At 40.8% G+C, this 22,095-nt stretch overlaps 1 protein-coding gene across 1 annotated transcript in view; it reads right to left on the reverse strand.

Annotated features, from left to right (window-relative positions):
- Positions 1-19,473, reverse strand: part of LOC126175256 (knirps-related protein-like) — a 111,593-nt gene extending 92,120 nt beyond the window's left edge. The window contains exon 1 of the mRNA XM_049921898.1: positions 19,064-19,473. The gene's annotated coding sequence lies outside the window, so the exon portion shown is untranslated. The remainder of the gene's footprint in view (positions 1-19,063) is intronic.
- Between the last annotated feature and the right edge of the window lie 2,622 nt (positions 19,474-22,095).

Here is a 22,095-nt window from a genome sequence, read left to right on the forward strand (position 1 = left end):
TCAATACAGTATTTGTCCGCGTGAGGCAAAGATCATGAGCTCGAATTTCGGCTCGGAGCACTGTTTTAACCTGCCATAAAGTTATAAACTGTGTTGGACTGTAGCTCCCACATAGAAATGAAGAAGGAGGCAACAAAGACGTGAAGACTGGTGATAAGACAGCTGCCAACCAGTATTCGGATTGAGGACTAAAGGTGGAGGATACTGTCGACGTTACAGATGGAGTACTTGCTTTGCAAGGAAACCATATCCGCGTCCAGTGAGCCAGCCACTCTGCCAACTCGCTCGGTAAATTTTCGAAATAGATGATGTGATAGCCACATGGTGTCGAGCCTATTGCAAATAGCAAAGAATAGGAAGACAAACAGACCACTCAGATAGCACCTTCTCCAATCCTGTCTTAATCTTCCTAGATTTCCTCGATCTGACCCCTTCAACCTTTATATTTGTTTCCTTTGTTTGTTTACACCAAATTCAAGGTTAATTCGGCTTATTATTATATCAATATCGAGGCATGTAGAGAATAACAACTAGTTCATTTGGACAAAAGTTTAGCTTAGGTGTAGTAGCTGCCACATAATTTACAAAATGTGGTGCACTGAGTTGGTTTTAATGTCAGAACAGTAAGCCGAATTTTCGGAAGATGAAAGGAGTCAGTTTTTCTTTCTCGGAACTCTGTCAAAGCTTCGAGTAGATGGCAAGTTCCATGTAAAGAAAAATTCGTGATCGCAGTGCGATTTAGATTCCACTGGGCCATATCAACATCACTGAGGCAGTTCGTTAACTGATCGGAGGAAGATGAGGCAATACGACCATCACTATGATCATGGAAATTTATACAAGGGAGGTGAATTAAAGGTTATCTTCCAGACGGCATCGAGATCATTGTCGACAAAATTCAATTGGAGAGGAACGGGACAAATGAGACTGCCAGAGCCAATGAAGGTACAATTTCCACACACTTCTGAAGTGAATACAAAATCTGGGTAGCTGGATTGTGATCTGGATGAAATTTGGGAATCTGTATCCACATTAACCAGCACCTATGCGCGAGTTAGGTGAGAGGGGGGGGGGGGGGGGGTAACGCACTATGACTGAATAGCAACCATTGAGTTATGGTGATAAGTTACAGGTCCGCACACGCGGGTATTGAAATCGATTACCGGAGAAGACGTTTCGTGCGGTTTATCGTTGCACTACCTCGCGCATTCTTTTCTTGTAAAAGCATGCTTCGTTGCCCACTAGTATTTGACATAAACAGTGTGCTGTACATGGTATCTTGTTGTATAAATTACACTACAAACAGAAAACTTCTGGAAGGCACAAAATGTTGGCGTTCGCCTTAATAAAAGTAGACAGATACGATTAAGTAGCTAAGAAGCCATTGCCGGCCAGTTTAGTAGTGACTTTAAACGGGAAAAACCAACAGAATTTTTTTATGAATAAGATAACAGACAGCAATTGTAGCTAGTACCGTTACTGTGGGTAATATTACAATCTACGGCCTCGTCGTTATTGAATAAATGGAACGTATCGATACCAAGTCAGATAAGAACAGTGAAGAAATCGGCAGACAATTTCTCGAAGTCATCACACAAGCAGATGACGAATGAACACAGCGGAAAATGTAGATCAAGGTAGGTTGGAGGGAGCTTGAACTAAAATAGCTTGCAGTAACCATACGGTATCTTAATCTCTGAGCCACCTCGGTCAGTTAACATAAGCATATGAATAAAAAATGAAAACGGACACAAGCACCAGAAATAACACGCACAAATGCGAAGAAAACACTGTTAAAGCCTTCTTTAACTGTCTGGTTGACTGAAACACAAGCATAACTCGAATCTAATAAATTCAGTTTGAGGCTGTCCTGCCTAGAGTCGTGATTTTACCATCATTACTGATGTCTTCATCTAATGCTTATTAATAAAATAGTGGTGTGTAGCTTTGCGCTAGATATAAGGGAAAGTCAGACGTTGCGAAAGTGTGCATTCGAAATGAGATCTGCTGAAGACTATTCCAGAGCGAGGCAACTTGCGCACAGCTTGTAATGTGCATTCGCCTCACTCACAGAAACGACGCCACGGCTTCGGCGAACTGCTCGTCTTGCCCTTGCCTTTTCTGTCTGTTAGTGCACATGAATACTGTCCTAGATCTCCTTTAATGTTCATGTTACATGTCACAGCAGTTCTTAATCATGTGCATAATTTATTTTCTTTCTTATGAAATTATTATTTTTCTCTGTCTTGCTCCGACTTGTTTAGAATTGTGTTTTGATTATTTCGTGGAACAGGGAGTGTCTTGCAAGCTAATCGATAAGATTGCTTTTGAACACATTCGGTTTGGTTTATTCACAAAAGGATCTTCAATAGTTATTCATACAGTGATCGTTGGGGATATTCTCACAAATCAGGGAAATGCGGATAGTAGATAAAAACTAAGCAACTAGATTCCGAGGGACAACCTGCTGAACAGTTCATACACTGTAGTAGCCCTTTGTGTTAATCTCGATACTATAGAATCCTAGACTCCATGCATGAGATGTGGCCAGTTATATGCTCATAGTTTAATTAGACTCAAAAATATTTTCTTTGTTTTATATGTTAATGTAACGGAAGAGAGGCATTTAGCAATACATCATTACATATCTCATACTTAGTACTACGCCCCCACTAATTATGAGATCGTATACGGATTTTAGACCAATAACTCTCTCTGTTTGGAAATAGCTCACAAGAAAAGGAAAAAAAAGAATAACGTCCTAAAGTATCCTACTAGCATTAGAGACCAACAGGGTTCGTAAATTAATTACGTAGAACTTCCTACTAACGGCTTCTTTTAAATTATCTCTACAATCGAATCGAAAACGAGGTCTAATTGCACTTTTCTGGAAGATTTTGGATTTCTAATTGAACTGCTGTCCTTCCATGAACCATTTACTTCATCAAACGGAGTTCATGCAGCCCCGTAATATTTAATGAAATTAACAGTAAAATAACCAGTTTCTCTGAAATGGTGGCATCGAGGGTTATCTCCAGAGCGAGTCACAAACGGTCGTTATTATGTTGTTTGAAGATGAGGACTTGTATTCGGCGCAGTACCCTTATGTATGTACATGTTGTTTATTTTAAATCTGACATGCTGATAACCAGTGATTTCATGATCATCACATGCATATTCGTGATGTGACAAAATACATAGCACAGATGGAGGAGGTTATGTTGATTAGTAGATCATAAGATCCGAAATGGTAACGTAGTCTCACCGAAACTAGTTATCGAAATTAGTGCTTTATTAGCGATCTTGGCTTTCTGAAGTTTTGCTTCTTAGTCAGCTACATTGCAGATCACCTCCATTCTGGCACAACGTTAGGAATGTATACCAATGGAACTAACTTTTAAAGAAAAACACTACTATTTGATCTAGCTCTGCACTGATACTTTCGCATTAACGCAATACATGTAGCATAACAAATACCTTCCCTTGTAAATACATATTTTCATTAAGAATAGGTTCTAGTTTCTTTCTTGCAATGTCATTTTAAAATAAAAGTGTATGTGGCTGTAGTTGATTTATATTTTTAAAGTAATGTTAATTTCATACTTATCTCTTTACTTTTCGTATGGGTGCCATACAGGATAGAATCTGCCGCTTCTTTCTTGTCGTCACTGAGTTTCAAGTGTAGAAAATGAAATACTTTTGATTTGAAACTGTTTATTAAGTGTATGTTTTGCCTATGACATACTTTTGCAAATAGATACACGCAGTCGATATAACGTTATGAACGAAATGGACTCGAAAGTATGAATACAACCTCTAAAATATTAGCGCAGCGCTTACGTGTTCAAACACGTCACGCTTCTTTCCCTCTCGGGCTCGCGTACCGTGACGCGCTATTTGGATCGGAACAAGTGTAACTAGAGCGAAATCGGCTGACGACTCCTGTAAGTAAGTAACCTGCGTTCGCTTCTGAGGAATTGTAATACCACAACGAAACAAGGACCCTGATTTCGGTGAGGGTAAAAGTCTATTGGAGGAAACCTTTCTTGCTATGAAACTATTATAGATCTTTTCGTTACCTCATAATTAACGGTTCATAGATCATAAATGTTCCAGAAATGATACATTAACGTTTCACAATTACAGATGTTACAAAAAAAGTACCTTTCTCCGTATGGTGGTGTCAAATACGTAACACAGCTCTTGGAGGGAAGAAGAAGATATGAATGACCAACCTCCTGATAGAGTAACGACTCACACATTGTACTGGACAGATCATCTTCAGGCTGGCGTTGCGTGAATATTATGGCAAGTTTTTATCACGAGTTCAGTATGCGAACGACGTACCACTTCTGACCACCTACTTCATTTGTAGCGTAGCAACTAACGTACAAAACAGCCTCTTCTGGTGTAACGTTCTTGATGGAAAATTATCTGAGTATTATTTCTTATCTTTTCGATTTTTTTCCTCTTTTGTGACAGAGAGAATTTTCAAAGGTTAATGGCGCATGAGAGAGCCTTGCACCACGGGTTTCCGTTAGTAGTATTTATGGACGAATAGATTTAAAGGAACCGTTTACCTGCTCGTAGTGTCAGAGCCACTTCCTGTGTGAGATACGCATCCACACTGCATTATCTTCCTCCCCCAACGATATATACAGCTCCCACTCAGAGGTCGGGGCCACCACGGATGTTTTGACTTCCACCATATTCACCCGTGCGTAATTTATTGGGCGGCATTCCACGGGATAAGAAAGTATTGAGTCTCTATTAGGTCCTCGGCGTCAGTAACTCAGCCGTGAATGGAAGTGGACGGTGGTCGGCTTGCATTTCACGAATGCAGCAATCCCGCTCCGGCGTTACTTCTGACTTCCTACGGCTCGGATATTATAACGACGATAAATGCGAGAATAAATTTTAGACACTGAATACAATAAAGAGGACAACAATGGGGACATTTATTGCTGCTGATACAGTAATAACAACCTCTATTGTTATTGTAATGTTCACTTACCAATAAATAACTTGAGCGTGTAACTACAGATTTACAAGTTGACCTCAGAGCCCATTGTGATGCCGCGCAACGCTCTTATTCCGAACCCCCGTTCCCCCCTTTTCTCTGCTCTTCGTCTCGGAACGAGAGACGGAGTTGACACTGTGTGACAATGGAGTACTTGTCAAAGATAATAACTGGTGTTTGTCCAAAAGCGAGAGCGCAGGTCGGGCAGAGTGTTTAATGAAAGGTGCGAACTGACGGCGCCGGTGCGGCTGTCACTGCGGCAGTCGGCAGATCGACAGCTAAAGGCGAACAGGAAGGGTAAGCAACGAATCCAGATAAGAAAGAAATACTTTTCGGCTAACTGCAGTTTACTCGCCACAGAAAAGACGGCTTTAATAGTGATTTTAATTCCAAAATAATGCTGCCTAATGTGCAATAGGACTTTATTCACATTGCCTCTCACCGTGGAAGTCTTCACACTTTTAAGAAATCCAGACATTCGCAAATTGTCACCAAGTAGAAATACGTACAGGTGTTTCAAAAGGAGGAGGAAATACGTCATACTGACCATTTTAAAGTGAAAATACGACACAGACATACGCTCTGTTCTCAACGGATTTCGAGTACCAGCTTTTTGTAACGCATGGTCTACTTCGCACGTTGAATTTCTCAACTAATTACTGTTTGTGGTGTTGATTATGAGTTAGGAGGCCAAATAGTACAAACAGAAAGTACAGTTATTCGGAAGTACCTTAAACAACACTGTAAACACAATCACAGGTTAACAACAGAGCGGTCGCAAACACTAGTTCATCTACATCTAGATCTACATCTGCATTTATACTCCGTAAGCCACCCAACTGTGCGTGGCGGAGGGCACATTACGTGCCACTGTCATTACTTCCCTTTCCTGTTCCAGTAGCGTATGGTTCGCGGGAAGAACGACTGCCGGAAAGCCTCCGTGCGCGCTCGAATCTCTCTAATTTTACATTCGTGATCTCCTCGGGAGGTATAAGTAGGGGAAAGCAATATATTCGATACCTCATCCAAAAACGCACCCTCTCGAAACCTGGACAGCAAGCTACACCGCGATACAGAGCGCATCTCTTGCAGAGTCTGCCACTTGAGTTTGCTAAACATCTCCGTAACGCTATCACGCTTACCAATAAATGGTCAGTGAAATTTTGGAACTTTACTAGTGTTTATTCCGTCGTACGAGAATCTGCTGTTTTCATCATTTTTATTTTTTCGTTTTACCTCGTTGCAGGATGCCCTTCGTTGTGTCAGAGTCGTCATTTAACTTAAGGGATGAAAGTCGTGTGCTACATCTGTCTGTGATTCGTGTAAACTTTGTTGTGTACGTTATCGTAAATGAACTGTTTATGCATCGTAGGCGGAGGCGTCCAGCGCATGGCTAAACGAGTGTGGAAAACAGTCTCATTACACCGAATGTCCGGTGTGCCAGACCATCTGTCGTTAATGCGCTGCATGGATTCGCTGCAGGTCTGTCTCACCTCCCGACCACTAAAACTAGGGCTTAGAAGCAGGTAAAAGAATTTTTTGTACGGTAATTGCTTATATAATAAATTGACAATAAAGCATAACAGTTATTGAGCTATTAATTTACTGTGACGTGGATCGTCCCTATTCCTAACGGTTTAACATTGCTGTCTCGTGTAAATGACTCTAGAAATTCTAGATACCAGTAGGGCGACATAATTTTGCATACGTCTGCAAATTTTTTAAAGTTATTCCATGAAATCTCACTACTGAGAGTAGAGAATATGTTTAAACGATGTTTACTCATCAGAATGGTCCACTGTGTCATCTCTTCAGATTTATTCTTCTGAAAAAAAAAAAATCATGTCTGAATGCAGAGGAAGATCTGTAATAGCAGGTAGGTCAGGTATATTCTTCTGAAAAAAATCATGCCTGAACGCAAAGGAAGATCTGTAATAGTAAGTAGGTCAGAATTTAACGCCCTATTCACGTCGAGATAATTGAAGACGGATCTCCAGTTCAGTTGAGCCAAGACGAGGGAGGGTTTCAGCCATAGCAATAGTAATTTCGCCATCATGTGAAGCGAAAACAGCTTCGGAATAAGCGCACCTGGGTGGCTAGACAGGGATTTTGAGTTCAGTGCCTTAACCGCTGCACCTATCGTTTGGTAATCTGTCTCCTTTTCGTTCCAATTACAGGGCATTACAGCTCAGGCAACTGCGGGATCATTAGATCGGATTACACGCAAATATTAAGACAACATAAGAATAGGGTTAAAGGTGATGACCCTGTAGGAAGGGAAATTTGTTAATCCTTAGATCTCAACAACCACCGAAAGCTGTTTTGAATTACAAATACGGAGGCAGCAACAGAAGTTAATGCTGATAACAATTCGTGCATGGTTTCAACAACAGATAAAAATACCGCTTGTGGTTCCTGGATAGTTTCATTAGAATGTGGAAGAGTTTCTTAACAAAGCAAGTGTGTCATCGGTATTCCTTGCATGTCAACAATGCCTAAACGGGTTCGTCCTATGTGCAGGACGCAGTGTTTCAAGTGCAAATATTTATCTGGTGTACACATTTACGAAGGACAATGGGTCTTAACAGAGAATTAGAAACGAAGACTGGCACGAATGCGTGTAAGGGTGCAATGGTAAGACTGCTAAAGCTGCAAATTTCTTCCTGTTACGTGAGGAAAGAGAAATTCTATTATTTTTCGTCCATTAGTCGTTCATAAATAAATGAATGTAGATTAGTAAGGTTGTTTTATATTTCATCCGTGATGTATGCTGTTCATGGGAGTGTTGTTACAAGCATAAGTCCGTAGTAGGAAGGAAGAAAAACGGGAAGAAAAAACGACATTTCAGGTATCCATAAAAAAGACGCACATTAGCGTTAACGGTTTCTGTCACGTGTAAATCACTCGAGGAATTCGTGATACTCGTCGGATGGCATACTTGTCTGTGTGGTTACAAAATCCTTAAAGTTATTCCGTGAACTCTCATTATTTATTATTATGTCACCTTTCAAGCGGCACACAGCCGCCCATCAGAAAGAAAAAGAAGAGAAGAGGTTAGCACGTATAATAGAGACATTTTTGGGCAATGCGTCCTACGCACGGCGCCGCATCGGGACGGCCCCTACGTCTTGGCAATACGTGCGGCAGAGATATGCCTGGACCGCGGGAAATGCTTAGCTTTCTTCCCTCGCTCCTGCTCTGGACATCCTCTGATTAATGTTTAGACTCAGGCAAAAATTTCTTGTTACGACACACGCAAGTACGTGGTCTGTGGCAGCGAACAAATGTACTGATCCCCAGCGAGTGCAATCGCAATTTGAAATTCAAGCTCCACAGGGATGTGCGTCGCCATACCCCATACGGTGATTCCGTCGCTGGAAAAGTCTTGGCATTCTACGCAGTCGCAAACTAAAATGTTTTTAGTGTGGTTCTCTCTAAAGCATTACACACATTTTTGTATACGGTAAACATTTGATTCCTTAGTTGTTTTTTCTGCTACCGATTACTTTTATGTGTTTTATGTTTGCTTTAACATATTGAAAAGTGTTTCGTGCACGTTCTGCTAATTTTCAGGAGTCTGTAAATACAGAAAATTCTTGCTTAAAAATGAAATGTCTTAAACTTAATTAACGTAGGACTTTTTATTTATTGTTCGCTGCTGGTGCGGCTACTGGGGTACTTTGGGTATTTGGAGGGAGGAGGGAGGCAGTAGTTGGCCAGAAACTGATGTCACAGTGGCGTCACTGGACATCAGTTTCTGGCAAACCATTGCCCCCGCCCCCTCCGTCCATATACTCTAACAACCACACATCCCTAGAGAACAATTAACAAAAAGTTTAATTTAGTTTAAAACATTTTATTTTTAATTAACACTTTTCTGTACGTGTGCCTGAAGATGAGCATAAAATGCACGTAACGCGTTTCAATATATTAAATTAAACATAAAACAAATAAAAGCGACTGGTAGCAGAAAATACAATTAAGTAATTATTCCAAACAATCACAGTTTCCAAACGCAGTCAGTATGGCCACAAGTAATTATGGTAAAGGTTAGTTTTTAGAACTGTTATTATTTTACTCGGACTAGTACGTTTTCTTAGGGACATTATGCACTATTTTCGCAGGTGAGGCTGTGTAACTAAAACTATACCATGATCTCTCGTTTTCTCGGCGCGATTGAGTAATAGTGTGTTCTGCCAAGTTGTTGTTTCCGTTTTACGAATAATATTTCGAGGACCAACCCAGCTGTCTTCTTCAGGTGCTACGAGTTTTGCTGTTGTAGTACTCGCTGCCTGGACCCCAACAGCTGCGCTGCTCGTCAAATATTGTGCTAAAACGGAAATAACAACTCGGCAGAACACGCGGAAGCACGCTGTCAGTAAAATATACTGTTATTTCGGTACAAGTGGTTCGATCATTTTTCTTTGAGTTTTTCCAATTATTCTCGAGCAAAGCATTGTAATTCGTAGAATACGTATTTCAAAAGTCTAAGAGCAATACAAATGGAAACTATAAAAAAAATGTCGATGTTTCGAATCACACGTTAGTCTTCTTATTTTTGCTGCCACAGATGGGTGGAAGCATAGATTTCTCGTGGAGTTGTACATAACCGAGTTTCAAATTCACACTTAATCGACCCTCCATGTTACATTTTACACATATAAGGGAAAAATCTACATCTCATCATTAGTATAAAGTAATACTAATTTGTCGACATTCTTCGGACCTTGGCATATATCATCAGCAGAAAATTCATTATCAAATTTTGCTCACCGCGACAACCCCACGATAATTTTGTCATAATTTTCAACAGGAAGATAAATGTACTAGAATAGCTCTAAATATTCACGATGTTGTGAGTCTGCTGCTAAGGGCCAGGCCACATACGTGTATCCTTTAATTGTAAAGGACTGTAGATTAAGCGGTTTTTGCAAACAACTGAACAATTAAATTCTCAAACGCAAACGATCTCCTATTTGTGATAAACAACGCATTTCGGTTGACTACAAGATATGACTTACTGTTTGACTGAACATTTATCATCTGACATTCAGTGTAACTGAAAAATATAATATATTATCTACACTACATGTACCATGGAAAAAAATTCTTTGAAGAATGCTGTCATGGGCTGTTGAAGAATTCCATTTGCATTACGCTTTACCAAAACAAATTATGTACCCATTTCGAATTAGCGAAATGGTGAGAACTGTAGATTCCAAGAAATCTTCATGATCACCAAACTGAATTTTCCCGTTTGCGTGATAATTTTATGCATTTTTATACGCTCAAAATGTTCCTTCTCGAATCGGGGAATTACTGAATTACTGAATGAGCAATAATGGCTGCCAGTGTGCATGTCAAATGTTGACTTTGGAAGCTCGGTCATGCCGCCCAACAACTCAGCACGTTAGGGACGACGTGCCGTTATTTCCGATAAAATTTGTTCTAATTTCAGTTAATCGGGGGGAGGGGGGGGGGAGTTTCCGTTAGCAGATTATTTCTTCATTGATGTGTAACGGGTAGCGTTGCATGAGACTCGGCGCGATGCGCTGCCCAGTCAGAAGACGCTCAAGCGAAGCTAGTTCCTCCCTCGGCCGACAGCTGTCGCGGGTGGTTCTGTTAGCTTTGTGTGGCTCTAGAAGAATAAAATTGCGACGAGTTTGCATTTTTCGCGTGGGTCGCGCCCCCTGTGTGTTCAACATTGTCGGCTTCACAGGAACGAGTTATGCTAAATAAACGTGCTCGTTAATTTGTACTTTATAATAAAATCGCCAAGTGCATTGTATAAAGGTCGTATCTAATTAAAAAGTAAATATCGTTCAACAGAATATTATTGCACATAGTCGAAACTGGATATTCTAGAACGAATTGACTATATTCTTGCCATACAACTTTCTCAGTTGAATTATGACACGCGATTATTTGAAATTTTCGAAGCAGTACTCAGGAAAACCACTTTATTTTAAAAATTTTTTTTTAAATGGAAGCGTCTAGCATCCAAGAACCAATATCACCCCTGATTGGGGCCCCGTGTAGTTGAACTGTGTAGACTTAATCCACCATCAAAAATATTATTGGCATGGCAAATACCTCAGGACAATTTTAAACAGTGTCAAGAGAGTTTCATTTTTCTTTGGAGTCTATGAAGTGTTTGTTGACAATCTGAAGGGATGAAAGACAGCACAATGCAAACAAAATATTACATCAGTTCTCTGCGTTTTTCATATCATAGAAACTACAGACTTGCTTACACGTTCAGAGTGTCACTGCGAGTCGTATGTATAATCCAAGAATTGTTCAACTACACTAACATCGAATATCTGTTTTTGATGTGAGCTTGCGGAAAATACGGATAAAATGAGTGACGATGAAGACGTACTGCTGTAGCTGTTCAGTGGAAGTAAGAGCGCACGCTGACTCGTATTCGAGAGGACGTCGGTTCAAATCCGCATGCGGCCATCCTGATTTACGTTTTCTGTAATTCCCCTAAATCGCTTAAGGCAAATGGCGGGATGGTTGCTTTGAAAGGACACGGTCGATTTCCTTCTCCATCCATCCTTAATCCGAGCTTTGCCCTGTCTCGAATGCCCTCGATGCTAATGGGATGTTAAACACTATTCTTCCGTCCCTTTTTCCTCTTCAAAAGGATTACATTACCCATTTATGTTTTAATTTAGCAAAACCGAAAGTATGGTTTTTCTTCAAATGAACTGCTAGTGAATTACGTCTATGATCTAAAAAGTCCTACTGAATTTTTGCAGCTATTGTGCTGTGATGATCAACACTAAAACCAAACTTAACGTACTTTTAAACGGTTTTTCTCTGCTGGTTTGTAGTTACTGATATTTATAGTTATTGGAAACATTTTTCTTTATTTGTCAAGAATTATGCATCTAATTTTCAGTAGGCTACCGGTTCTCTCCATCCTGTCCCCACATGTTCTTCTCACAATCTTCAGCACCGCCAACGCCACATAGTCCAATCTTGGCTTTACCCTACGATTTTTTTAATGGAAGCATCTCCGAAGATAAATGGCAAATAGCACCCAATAATAATCTTGAAAACAGACTCACATATCTCATGAACAGCTTTCAGGTAGTCTTGGCGAATATCTTTCCTCGACTAGTCTATAAAATACTGCATTTTAAATTTTTACAGTTTTTTTTCCTCTGGTCGTTTCACTTATACACAATTCTGGGCTTTAAATGGCGTTTCTGACACTCTTCGTTGCTTTTATGTCAATGCTGACCTGCAGTTTCTCTGTTTTTCAGGAAGCTATATTCGATGCCGATATTCTTTCTCTTACATTTTGTTCCTTTCCAGACTTCTAAATTTTGTATCTCCTATGCCTTACGAGATGACTTGTTTGCACCAGAAAGAAATGTGCAAGACGCCACCCAGTACAATTATAGTCTTAAGAACTGTGAATGGCCGCTTCTCTTCGTCATCCTGCTTAACTTCCTGGGCTGCTCATCGGATCTCTTCACGCTTCTATTTTTAGTGCAACCCAAAATTTTGATGGTTATTTTTTTCAGATCTGCTAATCGCAATTCTAGAAGATCTTGGTGTAGTTTCCAATGATATTTTCTTCAACTCCTAGTTCATGAATGTTATTTAATGAATTCCTTTGTCTCTAACAACATTTTTGCATTAATTTCAATTGTGGCCAGGGGAAGCTAGTTGAAATTCCTTTGTAGAGCAGGGAGAGTCTCTGTTGGGAATATTTGCGAAGGGATATCCAGATGCAAAATTTGTTACACAACCAGAGGAATTCTTCCGGAATCATTGGTCAGATGGGAAGGATTAGAGTTATTTTCATTTGTTTGTGGGATGATCTATGCCAGAAGACAATATGAAGATCTTGTGTGTACATATACCATTAATTCTTAAGAGAGTGTAAGAGCGTCGATGACTTTCTATACATGTATTTAAATTTTTTGATATCTTTCAACCTCCACCCAGTCGGCTGGATAGAGCTGTTCGAGGCTGTACCCATTATAGACTCAAATCTTTCGAGCTAAGTATCAGAAGAGCTGATAGTGGGGCAAAAATAATTCGAAATAGAAATATTTGGGAGAGTATTTGTGGTTCCGATAGTATTTATGGTTCCGATATTTACGTTGCAACCAGTAGAAACTTTTCGAAAATCTCGGGCGACAGCGTGGCGTTGGAACTAATTGTATTATTCGGACAACACGTCCCAGCGAAACATAAGATCTAGTCCGTGTTTGTGTATCTCCTGGTGGGTGTAAAATATTGGAGTCGACGACTTGATCGTTGAATGACGTTTCAAACGATTAGCTTTATCCATCTGTAATCATATTAAACTGCGAACTAGTTAGATACCCATGCAACACATCATTAACGTAGTTTACGAAAATAGTGTGACAGCGTTACTATACAGTAATTTATTTGTCCAATTAGATGCGTTAAGAAAACAGTTCCCCCTTTTCTTACTACGTGCATCGACACTTCAGTATTCAGTGAGTTGCAAGGTGTCATACGTTCCCTACATCAATTATTAAACGTGGATGGCCTCTCTCATTTTTCTCAGAAGCATTCAGCCGAACATAATTTTCACAGAACTTCTAATCAGCCGTAGAGAAGCGTATGGAGTCTTGCTGTTAAACTTGTGTCGTTTCCTTGTGTGCACTATTCAGTGTTACTGCGTCACATACTGGCGTTTTTATTTGTAGTTCTTCTACGATCATCAGAAATTGTGACTCTTCGGTTAAACCCCGAACGAAGGAAGTGTTTATGAGGAAATAATTTATTTTTCCTCAAAGTTATTTCCTCCTCCTCATGCAGGTGCGGTTAAAATCGAGTGGATCTGTCGTTTTCTGTTTTTATGTCGACTAAAGATTATGATAAAAGATTCAAGCTTTTCACAGTATATCGCACTGAAGCTGCTGCTTAAACAGTCCAGATATTATATGAGACGTATCAATCGCCTGAAATATATTAAGTAAAACCTTAAAAAACGTGTGGGATAAACAATCACCATGCCCATCGAAATGTTAATTTCTTTCAGCTGTAAAACGACGAGCTGTTGTTTGCGTGTACTCTGATTCCACAATCTCACTGGCTGCTATTCTTGGCGGTTCATACCCGTCAATGTACTGCGAGAAGCCCTAATTTTTAGATCTGTTCAAGTAAAAACTTTATCCATTGGCCCACCATTACGTCAATTTAAATTTAGAAGTTTTTTTCCATAATCTCAGTTTCCTTTAAAAATTGGCAGCCGATATTTCACTGTTTGCCGCCTCGTCGTTCATACTTGTAATTAATAAATACGAATTTCTTGGAGGGAGGCCACGGTCGTTCTCGTAGGTAGGGAAGCAGTAGCGTCATGCTACGACGCAGAGTCACAGCGAAAGGTAATGTGCAGGAAATGAATAATTTTCTCAGTTGATGTAGACCTTCCACTTTCAAAGGTGGTTACGTCGTTCTTTCTCCACCGTTGGCAGAATGACCTGAGCGTAGCGAGTAAATTACAACTCCAGTTTGTGCTATGAGCACAAAAGATGATTCCTTTTCTAGAATTCAGCATTATAATTTTAAAAGTAACGTAAACCGTTGGAAAAGTCGCTGTTGTAATTATAATTTTTTGTGATACTACAGTGAAAAAAATATTTATTTACGTTAAAAGAAGCGTATGATTTTAACCAAAGTAATTAACGTACTATTCGCTATGCGACTGAAATTTTTGCCACATGTTTATGTATGCCAGGGAGTTATATGTGAGTTAGTACCAGGTTTTAGAGGCCGTTAAACGTGTTTTAGCGCAGTTAATTAGCAACACAATGCCTTTAGAATGAGGATTAACTCAGTTTTCGATTACTAGGCTTACGAACTACGTACAGTACGGTACCAGATACGTGCAATTCACGTTCCGTTAGCTTTAAAAAAGTATTTAAAAGATAATTCTATTATAGACGCGTAGTTGTTGGCGCGATTTGTCGCTACTGTTGGCATTAGTTCAGCGTAAACGAGAATTACAGTTTCGGTCCTTAAAATATGCCCCCACTTTTCATCTCATTTGTAAACTACGAAGACAACAAGATAAAAAGAAAGCACAATGTCACTGTTTGTTGATGTAATATATTTTTAGACGACTTTCGTTAAAAACAACAGCTAAGTTATGTTTAAGTCAAGTTTTCTGTTGAGATCAGATTCCGTATTATGGAGTGGCAGCGCAGATTTCCATGCGTGTGCCAACAGAATGCTATGGTAGCTTCTTACTATTTTCTCTGTCGTACGTTGTATGATAATGTACCACATGGAATACCAATCTCTGTCTGGGCACATTTTAATGTCTTCGCTATTTTTATGTTTTCCTTCGAAGAAATCAGTTTCACTTCCCACTGTGTAACCTCTCTGAGGACTTGATGTCCAACGTATTAGGCAAATGAGGGGAAATTTGTCTGCCTATTTATAAAAACACAATAATTTCATAACTACAGTGGAAACGAACGTAAGACGATAGCAATATCCGTTACATACTGTCAATATGTTTCTGAGGAAGAGACTACTGTCATCTAGCGATTCAGAAATACAAAACAGTGAAACATTTCCCAATTATAATTTGTGTACTGCTTTTAAATGAGTGTTAATAATGCGTTAAGTAATTGAAAGGCTTGAGGAAATTACGGCAGGAAGCAATGTATCGTAGCGACTTTGCTTATCTGTGCCGTAGTTGCTATGTATGCCGAAATGAAACAACAGGAAACAGCACGAAACTGCATACATTAAAAGTCATTTAATACTGAATACGATTACTGCTAGAAGATCTACAAAAATGTCCCGGAAATGGATCCCGTACGTTAGACGGCTACGCACAGACGAGCAGTGTTATTTAGTTGTGCTATGTTGAGGATGTCTCATTGAAACTGGAATTCTTTCACTTAGAATAAAACGTTACACGCTCATTTCGCATTCGCATGACAGCTTTCGTCACTGGAAATAATTACATGAACTATGCAATAAACAGAATAAAATTCTCATCAGCAAACACAACATGATAATACTGAAGCGGAGGAAGTTATGCACAACATATCTTTTATTTTATTTTTAATACTGGAACATGCGTTATAAAATATTCATTAAATAGTAATACAGAACAAAAACAGGGGGAAAGCCGACTGTAAACTTTTGTAGGTTACGTAACTGTAATAATGTTTTTATCAGTTCTGTAGCTGTTGTTACCTTCCTGAGAGGCCGAGAGCGTCTGTCACTCTGAAGAAAAGCTATGCTCAAACAATTGTCAGTTTCACTTGTCCTGTTAAGAGAGTCGGTCACCATAGGTAGATTCCCGTAACAATGGCCTTACATACAGAGGATAAATATCAACAGTAAGTTCGTGGCAGTAATTAGTAATGAGTGGAATACAAAAAAATAATATTTCTTGTACATGATATTGTACAAAAATTTTGTTTCTGTTCGACAAACTATACCTCCTGATGAGGTAAGTCGTACCTGCGCCACCCCAAGTCACGCATAGTGTCAACAACCATGATGAGTGCAGTATTTACGTATTTTTGGTTTTGTTATCAGAAGGTTTGACAGCACTGCTAAGTTAACAAAAACACCGTGTAATTAATGTAATAGGCTACCAAGTGTAGATGACGAGCTGACAAGTGATATGCGCCTGAAGGTGTTTAAACGCATTGTGAATAATGTTAAGTTTAGTCACTAGAAAGAGAAGAATTTTACTGATTTATTTGTTTATTTAATCTCTCTGGGACAAGTTAGCAAATACGGTTCCGGCGGCAATTAGACGCACCATATTCTGTTTATGAGGTGCGAAAACTCAAGATTTACTTAAAAAAGACAGGAAGTGGTGTGGAACAAGCGAGTTGACTTGAAGGCTCCTAGACAGAGAAGCGCGTTTAAAGGCGACCCGCCGAGCAGCGGTGGCGCCAGCGGCCGAATTCCGAGCACGCTCGTCGCGGACTCCGCTTCCGAGGAGGCGCGCCGCCTCGGCCCTGACTCACGGTGCTGCGAATTCTTGCCAGCAGGACGGCCTGCGGTTTCGGAAGCGTGACTGACGTGCCGCATCGCTCGCAGTTCGCGAGGCAGCAGTCGGCAAACTTCTGTGTAACGCGGAATTAGGGCAAAGTTGGCTAAGTCGCACATGGTCGTAAATTACAGACAATTTTTAAAAGAAACGATAAATGTCTCCCGGTTGTGTGACCACGCCATAATGTAAAAAGGTCTGTCGTTTCGGCCACTACTTCAACTGGTTTACAGAAAGTTGTCGGCATCACACTGACGTGATCCAAGAGTTTTTTTTCGAAATTTCACAACGGACGCGGAGGTCTATGCTCCTAAAATTGACAAAAAAATTAATCTATAGTTTTTAAAGTTTGTTATTTAGATATGTAGGTCTGTAATTAAATATCCCATCGGCCGACGTCGAAACAGCTGCAACGTATTTAGATAGTTTACTCCGGGTCTGGCAGACACGGCTACTGTTGCAGCATCAAAAATTAGAGCATGAAATTGTTATAATAATGCCTGATAAATGAAAAACTTGCGTCTGAGTGTAATGGAGGACTATAGAAATTTGAATCAAAACTCGTTCCAAGAAAATTCTAATCGTATCGTTTTCAACAGTGCCGATGCAATCCCATCTCGCTTATAACACTGTAGAAATTGTAGGACGCTTACTTCTAATTGAAATATTAATGGAGTGCATGATACTGAGATGTTTAAAGCCAAAAACTAATAGAGTCACAACAATAAATGGCCCTTTTGGAATTTGGATGACTGTACGAATTTAGAGAGGGATAGCTCTGTAGCCCAAGGATAAGAGCCGAACGACAGTACAGAAATGAAGATTTTTGAGAGGAATGACTCGCTGTAGCGGGCTTGACCACTTCCGCGATGATGAAACAAACAATGTGCTCGAAAATCTTTATCACAAATGAAAAAAAACTACGGAATGGGTGATTAAGAGTTTATATTCGTTTTACAACCTAAAAAGCCTCTTTCTTGTTGCAGTATAATATTTATTTATGTTCCAGACACGTTTCGCCTTTTGTATTGAAGTCATCTTCAGTGGATTTTTTTGTAAATTGTACACTCTTGTTTTTACTTGTGCTAATTGTTGTCTTCGGTCCGAAGACTGGTTGGATGCGACTCCCCATGCTGCTCTGTCCCGTGCAAACGTCTTCGTCCCCGAATACGTACTGCAACCTACATTCCTCAGAATCCGATTACTGTATTCATCTCTTGGTCTCCCTCCACGCTTTTTACCTTCAACACTTCTCTCTAGTACTAAACGATTAATCCTTTGACGTTTCAGAATGTGTCCTACCAACTGATCCCTTCTTCTAGTCAGGTTGTGCCACAAATTTCTTTTTGTCCCGAATTCCGTTCAGTATCTGCTCAGTAGTTACGTGAGCTAGCCATCACATCTTCACAATTCTTCTATAACACCACATTTCAAAAGCTTCTATTCTCTTCTTGTCTAAACTATTTATCGTCCGTGTTTCACTTCCATACGTCGCTACACTCCATGCAAATACTTTCAGGAAAAACTACCTCACACTTTCGATGTTAACAAATTTCTCTTCCTCAGTAACACTTTTCTTGACATTGCCAGTCTACATTTTATATCCTGTCTACTTCGGCCATCATCAGTTATTTTGATGCCCAAATAACAAAATTCATCTACTAGTTTCTGTGTGTCAGCATCAGTTGATTTAATTCCACTAGATTCAATTTTTTATGCTTATAGATTCGAAATATTTCACACCATAATATTTTCATTTAATAAGTAGTCGCTTTATAAGTATCCCCTGACGATGGATTCATTAAAAAGAAAGGCGAAGCGCTTCTGCAACGTAAATATTATTTTACAACGAGAAAAATGCGTTTGATGTTATAAAACAAATATTTAGGCAATTGCTGCGGAAAATCTCCACACCGACAAACTTGTAACAGAATATTGACTGAAAGGACGACCACGGAGGAAGTTAGGTAAGATGTTAATGCGAGCATGCCACGACAGTACAATACACGTGGAGCTTTGCTTACCTTGTGGTGCTCTCCCGACGGATCGCCCGGGCGTAACACGCGAATCGCCGCCGTCTTGGAGGCCGTAAGTACCTCCGTCAGTTTCAATATCCCACGGACATCAGTCGACCACTGCACTGTGGACTTTCGAGAGTACGCGTGACCCAGTCTTCGCACACGGAACCGTCTACGTATCCTTTATTTGTTTTATTTCCTTCTCGTCCCTAGCTAAACTCGCGCAGAGCACAACAGGTGCCACTATGTACGTCACACGGGAGGCGGTGGCGCAGAGAGGGAGAGAGACAGACTGCCGACGGCCAGGGAGCTCTGGTGCGTGCCTCGCTGGCTGTGTCGCGCCGTGGGCGTCGGTCGGCAGGTGGCGCGCGCGCGTCGACTCGGCGGGGTTTTCGCGAGGCGCAGCGCGGCGGGTCCCTGCTGGAGCGGGAATGATGCGGCGCAGGCCGCGAGCGGGGCACCCTCTCCAGCTCCAGGCCGCGGGCGCACACCGCGCCGCAGCGCTCCGACTGTGGAGGGGCGCCGCGACGGGCCATTGGCGCGCGGCCCCGCCGGCAGCCGCTATATTAAGAAAGAAGAAGACACCGCGCGAGCGGGGGGCGCGGGGAGGCGGCGGCGGCGGCGGCGGCGGTGGCGGAGGGGGAGGAACAGGAGGAGGAGGAGGTGCTGCTCGCAGAGGAGACACTACTGGCGAGCAGTAAAATGATTACACAAGTCTGCCCTGTCTTAGCACTCGGGGGCATCCCGCTCGGTCACTCTGCGTGACTTCGCGGAGAGCTCGCCGCTGCGCGCCGCAGAAATCTTCTCCCATGTAGCATGCGGAAGACGAACACGTGAAAGAAGAAGAGTGCGCTCGGGATAACCTGAAGAGAGAGAGAGAGGAACAGAGAGAGGGAGAAAAGGGTCAGAAGGGAGAGAGAAAGATACAGTGATGACAATGAGGCAAGGACGCTTGTGTTTGTCGAGGCGCACAAAAAAAGGAATACCGGCGAGGACCTTCCGCCTTCCTGGCTTCTTGTTTTGGGTAACAGCTGACCAAATACCGGTTCTTTCCCGACTGCGGGTGGCTTCGGTTGGAAACTGCGTCACTGTTATACTGGTCCGCGCCCTCCCCGCCACGGTTATGGCCGCTTAAACCGATTCCATTTCGTTGTAACGTGCCTTAAATTATTTCATTTAATTATTAGAGTAGGCAGGCGTAAACGTCACGGATGCCCCATAATAAGCGGGAGCAGTTGTTTATTTCGATATGGCTTCAGCGTGTGGGCACGTCGTTGAGGGGAAAGGGAGTGGCTGGGAAACGTAAGGTTTACGAGGGAGGATGAAATATTGCTAAGGAATTAGCCATTACTTTTATTACGAGCTCAAAGTACAAACGAAACTTTCGTAAATTGATGTATGCTTTATGATATCGGTCAACTAATAAATTAGTTTTATCTATCTGTTTCTGAAAATATGTTAATGTGTTTGTAATATTAGAACGTTATTAATATAGAAGCGTCTGTGAAATCAGTAGACATAATATCAGAAGTTATATTGCAAATCTTAGTTGAATTCAGAGAGCTGTGTCGGGGAGATTTCGATGCAAGGTCAGAACTGTAACATGGAACAACACTGAAACAAATTTTGCTGCTGTACTTATAGTATACACTATACATAAGTTTTAAAGTGACGTCGGAAGAATAACTGAAACACCTTGCATAATATCAATCTCTCTGAGAAATATAATAAACAAAACTTTCTGTGGAATAATACACCTCTACGGAGACTTCAGTAGCTGGATAAGAGACGAACACTTTACAGCGATGCCAGTAAGTCCTTTGACAATAACCACGAATTTCTTTGAGGACGTCATATAGACCTGAAAGAATATATTCCTTGCTACTAAATGAATTTTATTTCTCACTTCAGTGTCGAAAGCGGCAATTCAAAATGAGATTCGGAACTTGCACGACAAAGCTCTTTTCTTGCAGTATATTGTGTGTTCTGTACCATAAAATAGTTGTTTCTTCAATTTTGTAACTTTTCTCTGTGGACAATATTATCAGTAAAACCTAATCAGAGTGTTCGGGTTTTGCCCGATGAAGGCCCGTGAGCACTGCACGCTTCCGAGAATCAACGACTGTGGCACATCTGGTTACTACTTCGGTCAACAGATGGCGTGTGTGCCGTTATACCGCCGCTGGCCGCTCGCTGCTGCGCGGTGACGCGTCTTGCTCAGCACTACACGAGCTAATGTAATGAAATGATAATTTCCTTTCGATGTACGCTGACAGTATCGAATCGGAAAAAAAATTAAGCAAACGGTGAAATCATCTTCCGATTGAAGGAGTTTTATGCGTCTCCAAGAGCTTGCAACACCGGCAATACAGCGACGAGATGAGTATTTCAAGACGATATGTGTCCTTTTCCTGAAACATCGGGATTTTAAAGATGTTATAGCGTAGGTTTTTCATTTCTTCTGATGTGACGAGACATAATGTGAGGAATATGTTACTTCACTTATAGTTATATATAGTCTGCCACAAAAGTTTATGTCAAAACTATGCAGATTCTAGCAGATCCAAATTTTGAATACAAGGATTTTATGATCGGAAATAAATATTTAGCTTTCCTATTGTCATTAAGGACTTGGAAGAGCAGTTGAACGGAATGGACAGTGTCTTGAAAGGAGGGTATAAGATGGACATCAACAAAAGCAAAACGAGGATAATGGAATGTAGTCAAATTAAGTCGGGTGATGCTGAGGGAATTAGATTAGGAAATGAGACACTTAAAGTAGTAAAGGAGTTTTGCTATTTAGGGAGTAAAATAACCGATGATGGTCGAAGTAGAGAGGATATAAAATGTAGACTGGCAATGGCAAGGAAAGCGCTTCTCAAGAAGAGGAATTTGTTAACATCGAGTATAGATTTAAGTGTCAGGAAGTCGTTTCTGAAAGTATTTGTATGGAGTGTAGCCATGTATGGAAATGAAACATGGACGATAACTACTTTGGACAAGAAGAGAATAGAAGCTTTCGAAATGTGGTGCTACAG

Source organism: Schistocerca cancellata, chromosome 3, assembly GCF_023864275.1.
Source record: "Schistocerca cancellata isolate TAMUIC-IGC-003103 chromosome 3, iqSchCanc2.1, whole genome shotgun sequence".
Classification (NCBI taxonomy): Eukaryota; Metazoa; Arthropoda; class Insecta; order Orthoptera; family Acrididae; genus Schistocerca; species Schistocerca cancellata.